Source organism: Nicotiana tomentosiformis, chromosome 3 (assembly GCF_000390325.3).
Source record: "Nicotiana tomentosiformis chromosome 3, ASM39032v3, whole genome shotgun sequence".
In the NCBI taxonomy this organism is placed as follows: Eukaryota; Viridiplantae; Streptophyta; class Magnoliopsida; order Solanales; family Solanaceae; genus Nicotiana; species Nicotiana tomentosiformis.
Window position 1 is genome coordinate 104,115,198 of NC_090814.1, and position 8,194 is coordinate 104,123,391.

The following is an 8,194-nucleotide window of genomic DNA, read 5'->3' on the forward strand; positions in this document are numbered from 1 at the left end:
ACGAGGTCCAGTTCCTCCCGGTGCTCCCGCTAATCAAACAAAGCAAAGGGCCGACAACAACACCCCGAGGGGCGAGGTCGGCTTTGATGAGGCTGGGGAAGTGGGTCCGGTCACAACAACGAGAGTGATCCCTTCAAAAGCGAACTCTTATGGTTTATGAGGGATATAAACCCTTGCATGAACCAAATCCCGGGCGCACCACCGGTGCTGAAGGGGCCAGACTCAAAGAAGTACACTCAGTTTCCATACAAACCAAGCGCGACACCAGAATTGATCCCGAAGCGGTTTAAAATGCTCGACATGCCAAAATATGATGGGACTTTGGACCCTCAGGAGCATATTGTCACATATACAACAACAGTGAAGGGGAACGATTTAGCTCCCCATGAGATCGAATCTATTTTGCTGAAAAGATTTGGAGAGACTCTCACGAGGAAGCCTTGACATGGTATTCGCTGTTGCCCGAACATTCCATAGATTCATTTGAGATGCTCCCATATTTTTTTTATTAAGTCCTATGCCGGAGCCAGAAAGGTGCAGGACCTAACAGCGGACATATTCAGAATTGCACAAGGAGAGGCCGAGTTGCTGCGGGAATTCGTCACCCGGTTCCAAAAGGAAAGAATGTTGCTCCCGGCTATTCCGGATAAATGGGAGGCTGAAGCATTCACCAAGGGTTCGAATCCGAGAAGTTCTGATGCTTCCTAGAAATTGTAGAAAAGCTTGCTTGAGTTCCAAGGGACGACTTGGGCGGATGTTCACAACTGATATGAGTCCAAGATAAGGATCGAAGATTATCAGATTGGCTTCCCAGCGTCGACAAAAGGTCGGGAGAAGAATAAAGAAAAATCAAAAGATGATTTTGACACAGATAGACAGTCTTCGAGGAGCTAGTTTTTGCCCTACGAACGGGCTAAAAGATGTGGCATAGGTTTTTGGTAAGCAGACAGGTTCGATACCGATAGAAGAATTAATCACGGTCGGAATAACAGATCATTGCAGGACAAAGAAACGTCAGGTTCTCAGGATCCTTCCTATCCCAGGCTATCAGAATACAACTTTAATATCAGTGTGGTAGAGTTGGTATCGACTATGAAGAACATTAAATAAGCAGGGTTTCCGAAGCCGATGAGGTCCGATCCCAGCCAGAGGGACCCTAATTTGTGGTGCGAGTACCACGAGACGAATGACCATCGGACTGGGGACTGTCAGCATCTGCATGAAGAGGCGGCGGCGTTACTAAAAAATGGCCATATCAGGGAATTATTAAGTGACCGGGCCAAGAATAATTATGGTCGCAACCGTGATAATGCAGAGCCCTCGAAAATAGGGGAAGACCTCGCACTAGACGATCAACATGATTTTTTGGGGGAACAACAACGGGGTTACCTTCTCGGTAGCAAAAAAGATGGAGGTATCAGTAACTCACATCAAGAGATTTTGGGAAGTCGCTGAAGACGACATCACTTTCATGGAGGAGGACACAGACGGATTGTTGCTACCGCACAATGACACATTGGTACTTTCTCTAAATATATTAGATTTTAAAATAACGTGTTATGGTGGATCTAGAAAGTTCGGCAAATATCATACAATGGAGGGTATTGGAGCAAGCCAAACTTAACAGAAGCATTATTCTGGCCACAAAACTCCTCGCCGGGTTCAACCTCGCCAGCGTAACGACCCGAGGAGAGACCTGCTGCCCACAAATGTCGAGGGGGTGATAAAGACAACCATTTTTGAGGTTGTTGACGTTGATATGGGTTATAACATTATGATGGGAAGACTATGGTTGCATGAGATGAGAGCCGTACCATCAACATAGCATTAGTTGCTGAAATTCTCAACTCCCGAAGGGATAAAATAGATAATAGATGACCAACTGGTGGCAAGGGAGATGGATGCAATTTCAGTCTCAAGTATCAAAGGGAAGGAACATGCGACATAGAAATTACAGGAACCGACGCCTGCTCCCGGATCAAGTGAAGTTAACTAGGGGGAAGAAGCGTCGGAATCTTATCAGGTGCCAAGATATTTCCAGGTACCAGAAGAGACGGACATAACGAAGTCCTCAACGGAAGAGCTCGAGCAAGTTGCATTGTTTGAAAATTTGTTGGAGAGGAAATTCCACTTGGGGACAGGACTGCAGCCCGAGCTCAGGTCTGGATTTATTGAATTTCTTAAGTATAATGCCGATTATTTTGTATGGTCGCATGCAGATATGATAGGTATCCCAACAGAAGTGACCGTACACAAGTTAAGCTTGGATCCCAGCATCCCTCCGGTAAGACAAAAGAAACGCCCAATTGCGGAGGCCAGGAATAAAGTCAAAGAAGAGGTAACGGGAGCAGAAACTTGCTACTCGTATTTGGAGAAGTTGGCCTTAGCTCTCGTAGTCGCCGCTCGGAAGCTGGGGCCTAACTTCTAATGTCACCTGATCACTATAGTGTCTACCTTTCCCCTGCAGAATATCCTTCACAAACCCGAACTCTCGGGTAGATTGGCCAAATAGGCCGTCGAAATGAGTGAATTCAACATAGAGTATAAACCTAGGACCGCGATTAAGTCACAAGTTTTGGCCTCCTTTGTGGCCGATTTCAGTCCGAGATTGCTGCCTCTAGCAACCAAAGAAGTAGTGATAGTGTCAAAATTGACATCGAGAGTTTGGACCTTATTTACGGATGAAGCTTCCAACGTAAAGGGGTCCGGACTTGGCATAGTATTAACCACACCTTCAGGAGAAACCCTAAGACAGGCCATAAGAACGGTCCCTTTGACTAACAACGAAGAATAGTATGAAGCTTTGATTGCTAGACTCGAATTGGCCAGGGGACTAGATTCCGAGATCATAGAAGTCAAATGCGATTCCCAGCTGGTGGTAAATCAGGTCTACGGGATCTTCGAAACCAAAGACGAGCGCATGCAACAATACGTAGTGAAGGTTCAGGCTCTACTTGCTTGATTCCGGGAGTGGACAATTACGCATATCCCAAGAAAGAAAACGCATAAGTGGATGCACTAGCCAACCTCGGTTCATCAATAGAAATGAAGGGATCAGGTAACGAGATGGTAATGCAGCTCATGCACTCGATTCTGGACGCAGATAGCTACTATGAGGTGAATATTACTAATTTGGTCTAGGACTGTAGGAATGAGATCATTGATTATCTCGAACACAAGAAGTTGCCTGGAGACTCCAAGGCATCTCGGGCGGTGTGCGCCAAAGCAGCACGATATAGCTTCAAAGGAGGCCAATTGTACTAAAAACATTTCAAGGCCCGCTGGCCCGATGCTTCGGAGCCTCCAAAGCTAATTATGTTATGCGAGAATTCCATGAAGGGATATGTGGAAATCATTCGGGCGCAAACTCCTTAGTACTAAAACTAGTAAGGGCATAATACTATTGGCCTCGAATGGAACAAGACACCATTACTTTCATGCAAAAATGCGATAAGTGTCAACGCTACTCACCACTGGTATATCAACCAGCAGAACTATTACACTCAGTTCTTTCTCCATGGGCGTTCATGAAGTGGGGAATGGATATCGCCGGACTACTGTCGCCGACCCCTGGTAAGATAAGATTTATTTTAATTTTAACTAACTATTTTTCTAAGTGGGTTAAAGCAGGTCCTTATCAGAAGATCGGCGAATGTAAGGTGGTGGATTTCTTATGGGAGAACATAATTTGCAGATTTGGAATACCAAAAGAGATAGCATGCGATAATGGGCCAAAGTTTATAGGCGCAAAGATCACAAAATTTCTTGAAGACTTTAAAATCAAAAGAATCACATCTTTGCCCTATCATCCGAGCGCAAATGGTCAAGTGGAATCAACGAACAAATTGATTATACAAAATCTCAAGATGAGGTTGGAAGCGGCCAAAGGTAAATGGCCTGAGGAACTGCCTGGAGTACTATGGGCGTACCGAACAACGACCAAATCAAGTACATGAGAAACTTCTTTTTCCCTTGTGTACGGAGTAGAAGCCTTAATCCTTGTGGAAGTAGGGGAGCCTACCTTGAGATATTTCCAAGCAAATGAAGAGAAAAACAACGAAGCAATGTTAATAAACTTGGAGTTACTCGATGAGCGCAGTGCCTTGGCGTATATAAGAATGGCAGCCCAAAAGCAAAGAATGATAAGATATTATAATCGAAGAGCCAACCTCCATTATTTCAAAGTAGGGGACTTGGTTCTAAGGATAGTAACACAAAACACTGGGGAACTCAACGCAGGGAAGCTAGGTCTAACTTGGGAAGGCCCCTACTAGGTTTCAGCTATCACTAGGAAAGGTTCGTACGAGTTGGAGAATCGGGATGGAGAAACATTGCCAAGCAACTGGAATGTGGAACACCTCAAGAGATATTATTGCTGATGAACATCACCTGTACTGAAAGTATGTGCTGCACTCTTTTTTCCTTCGTCCAGTTTTTGTCGCAATTGGATTTTTCTGGCAAGGTTTTTTACGAAGCAGCAACAGAATGCATACTACGAAAAAGGTTTCAACAAAATCAATAACACCTTTAATAACAAGGCACACAAGCGAAGAACCACACCAGAGAAGTTAGATAATCTTTGGCTTGGTAGCAAAATTCCCACAGGGAAATTAAGTTTGCTATCAAGCAAAGGTTACTCGACCATTCACAACTGTAAACCACTAGAGGATTGTTAGATAGTCTTTGGCTCGATAGCATAAATTTCTAACGGGAAGTGAAGTTTGTTACCAAACTAAATATTATCTAGCAATTGATTAGTGGAATCCTCGAAGATGCAAAACTTCCAGTGTTCCAATTCTCTTCCTTCGCATTCGAACACTGGGGGGTGTATTGATATGAGGATACGACAACAATGACTGCCACGTCAACTGGAATACGAAAATCAGAAACATAGTTGTATCATTAGGACCAGGGATTGCGCAACCAGCCTCGTAGATGCTTTTTCTCGTAGATCCATTAGATCCACAAGAAATGCAGTTTCTTTTTAGCATAATGAATGCTTATCTACTTTTTGAAAATGGAAGGAATAAAGTAAAGTTCTTTTATTTCTATCTTGTTTCTTGTTAACGATGGATTGATTTTATCATTTGAAAGTTAAACAAGTACTTCAAATGCTAGTGCCGTAATAAACATGAGACGTCTTCTTCAAGAGCACCGTAAACATAAGAGGGCCCTCTCTTATAAAAACCCTCACGATAAAGGGTTGATTTCGGAAGAACTTGTGCCCGAAATCCAAATGCTTTTTGGGAAAAAATACACCCAAGACCTTACATAATTAAATGCAAACAGTAAAACTTGCGCAAAACACTTAAGCAAAAAAGAATACAAAGATTAAATCTTGCATAAATGTTCAAACGAAAGATTGCAGAAAGACTCATGCAATACTTGAGCAAAATATATTTTTATTTACAGCAAACATGCCAAAATGACACAGGTACAAAAGTTGGGAAAAGAAAGGAAAAGATAAAGTGCTGCATCTTCCGGACCCAGAGGAAGAGAAGCGTCCGCGCCCCCGGGGGAAGTGGCTAGGTCCGATGATGGCTCAACATCTTGGTCCTCATCAGTTTGGCCTTCAACATCTTCGCCCTCCGATTCCTCTTCAGTTCCCGAGGTTTCAGAACCGGAACTAGAAGAATCAAAAGAATCAGGCCCTACTGGGAGACCCCTTTTAGCAGCTGACTCTAGCTCACAGGCTTTAGCAATTTCGACATCAAAGTCAATGATACCCGCCTTGGCCTCTTCCAAGGTTTTTCTCCTCATGTTGTGTATGATGTAAGTTTTTTCAACAACGAGGGAAGTTCCTCGGTGCTTGAGTTCTTCTTTAAGTTGTTTAGCCTCGACAGAAAGATTTTCCAGGGCGGATCTAATGGATTTGAGGCTAACGTCGAGTTCGCAGACACTAGAGGTGAAAATTATATTATGCTCAATAGTCTTCTTATACTTCTCCTCCAATTGGGCATATTTCACCCCCGCAACAGCAAGCTCTTCAGTTTGGAGTTCAAGGCTGCCTCTAAGTTGGTCAATCTCTCAGCGGAGGCAGCCTTGCGATTGTATGCAGCAAGAATGACACTATGGACTTCAGCACATTTGGCCTTGGCCTCTTTAAATTGAACCCCCAGCAGCGTAATCTCTTGGCTAAGGGTTTCTACTTCTTGCTTGCTTTGCTGCAAACGAGTCTCCAACACAACATCTTCAGTATCTTTGGCTTCCAATTTTGAGAGGCGAGCTGGAGTTTGGTCATGCTCGACCAAAAGTTGATCCCGCTCGGAGGTAAGTTCCTCCTTTCCTGAATCAACCTCCGAAGGCCCTCAGAAGGAAGAAAATTGGCCTGCGAAACAAGAAAGGCAAATTCAAAAATAATACTAAATCAAAGATAGAAAAAATGACAAAGGAAATGAAGAATATACCGCTGTGACGTTGTGCATGACATTATTCGACAAGCACTCTCCCAAGAGAGCATGTATCTTTTTCCAATCTTTTTCTGAAGCCAAACACTTCAGGTAGTTAGCAAGTTCCACCGGCTGGGATAACAGGTTGAAACCGGTGGAGACCGAGAGTGTAACGCTCCTCCTCCTTTGAGGATTTTCAAAGGAGGCGGCATAATTTTGCCACAAATTCCCATGAACTGGGGACTGGGGTAGAGGAACATCCTCTTCTCGAACAGATGCGGCCGGTGGAGATGATGTAGTAGTTGCTGATGGAAGAATGAGTGAAGAGGGTAATGAAGTTGATGGCGTTGAAGGGTGAGAAGCAGCTACGGTAAATGTAGTGCTAGTTGTTGGTTACTCATCAAGCGAAGACGGCAGGGGCCCAGTACTCAGCCTTACGGTACCGAACGCAGCGACTGGGATTGGGCAACGAGGGTTTGCATTTTATACCCTCTCAAACTCCCCCCCAAAGTTCCGAGACATCGTCCTCATTTGGTGTAACTAACTCAACAGGTTGAGCATTCTGTTGAGTTGATGAGGATCTTCGTCTTCTATGTAGAGAAGCTCCCTCATTACTAGATTCTCCATCATCACGATGTCTATGGCCGGCCTGGATAGAGGGTTTGTCACCCAAACTTCCGGAGATGACTCGGGGGAGGCATTCTTCGCCCTCTTATTCTTTCCCCCAGCCACGGAGGAGCTCTTTCTTTTTGGTTGCTTGTCCTACGACCTAGGACTTCGAGAAGAAATACATGCACCCGAAGCAGGCCCAGAGACACCTGTTCGAGTAAGAGTCTCCAGAAGCAGCCTCGCCACATCAGCAGGATCAGCCAAAATGTCCTCCCCGAGGACGACAACCGAGCCCGGGGGTATACCTGAATTTGGAAAAAAGAGAAAGGATTAATTAATTTCCTCACACAAAAAACAAAGACGAGATGAGTCTAAGTTACCATGATTTTTAGGCTTCCACCCGTATTTAAGGGCCAGTTCTTTCCACATACGGGTTTCGGGCATAGTAACGTCTAGGATTTTCTGGACCCACTAGTCCAAGCCTTCAACCCTAGGTGGAACCCATTGAGTTGCTGAAACAGGCGAAAAAGGTGGGTCGATAAAGATATGAAAAAACTTTTAATGAAAGAAATATTAAACAAAGAACTTACGAGTGCGATTCCATGATTCTGGAAAGGATGAAGCCGTTGCCGAAATGATATCACTGGTGGCGACTGCAAAGAACCGTTCCATCCTCCCACAATCGTTGTCATCATCCATGCTAGATAGCAGGGCATGGTGGCCGCGTTTGCTGAACTTTATCATTTCGCCACGGAAGATTCTGGTGGAATAGAGGTTCATCACGTGAGCTAAAGATAGTTCCTCTCCCGTGTCTTGGCACATGCACCAAAAACAAGCAATAGTCCTCCACACAGAGGGACTTACTTGATCCAAACACACTTGATAGCGGAGATAGAACTCCACAATAACGGAATCAAGCTCTCCACTTAGAGAAAACGTTCCCAAAGTAAAGGGATACATGTAAAAGTATATAAAACCCTCCTTGGGTAGGGTTACTGCACCGCCAGATGAGGAGCGATAATGTCTAAATCCTGGTAACGACAATCTTCCTTCACAACAGGAATACTGGAAGGACGGATGGACGAAGGGTATCTGCCAACGGCCCACGTAGGAGAGTTAGCAGAAGGAAACTTCTCTTAGAAATCTTTGGTGTTAATTAGGCTCATTGGGACAATGGTACTCACCGTAGAGGGAGC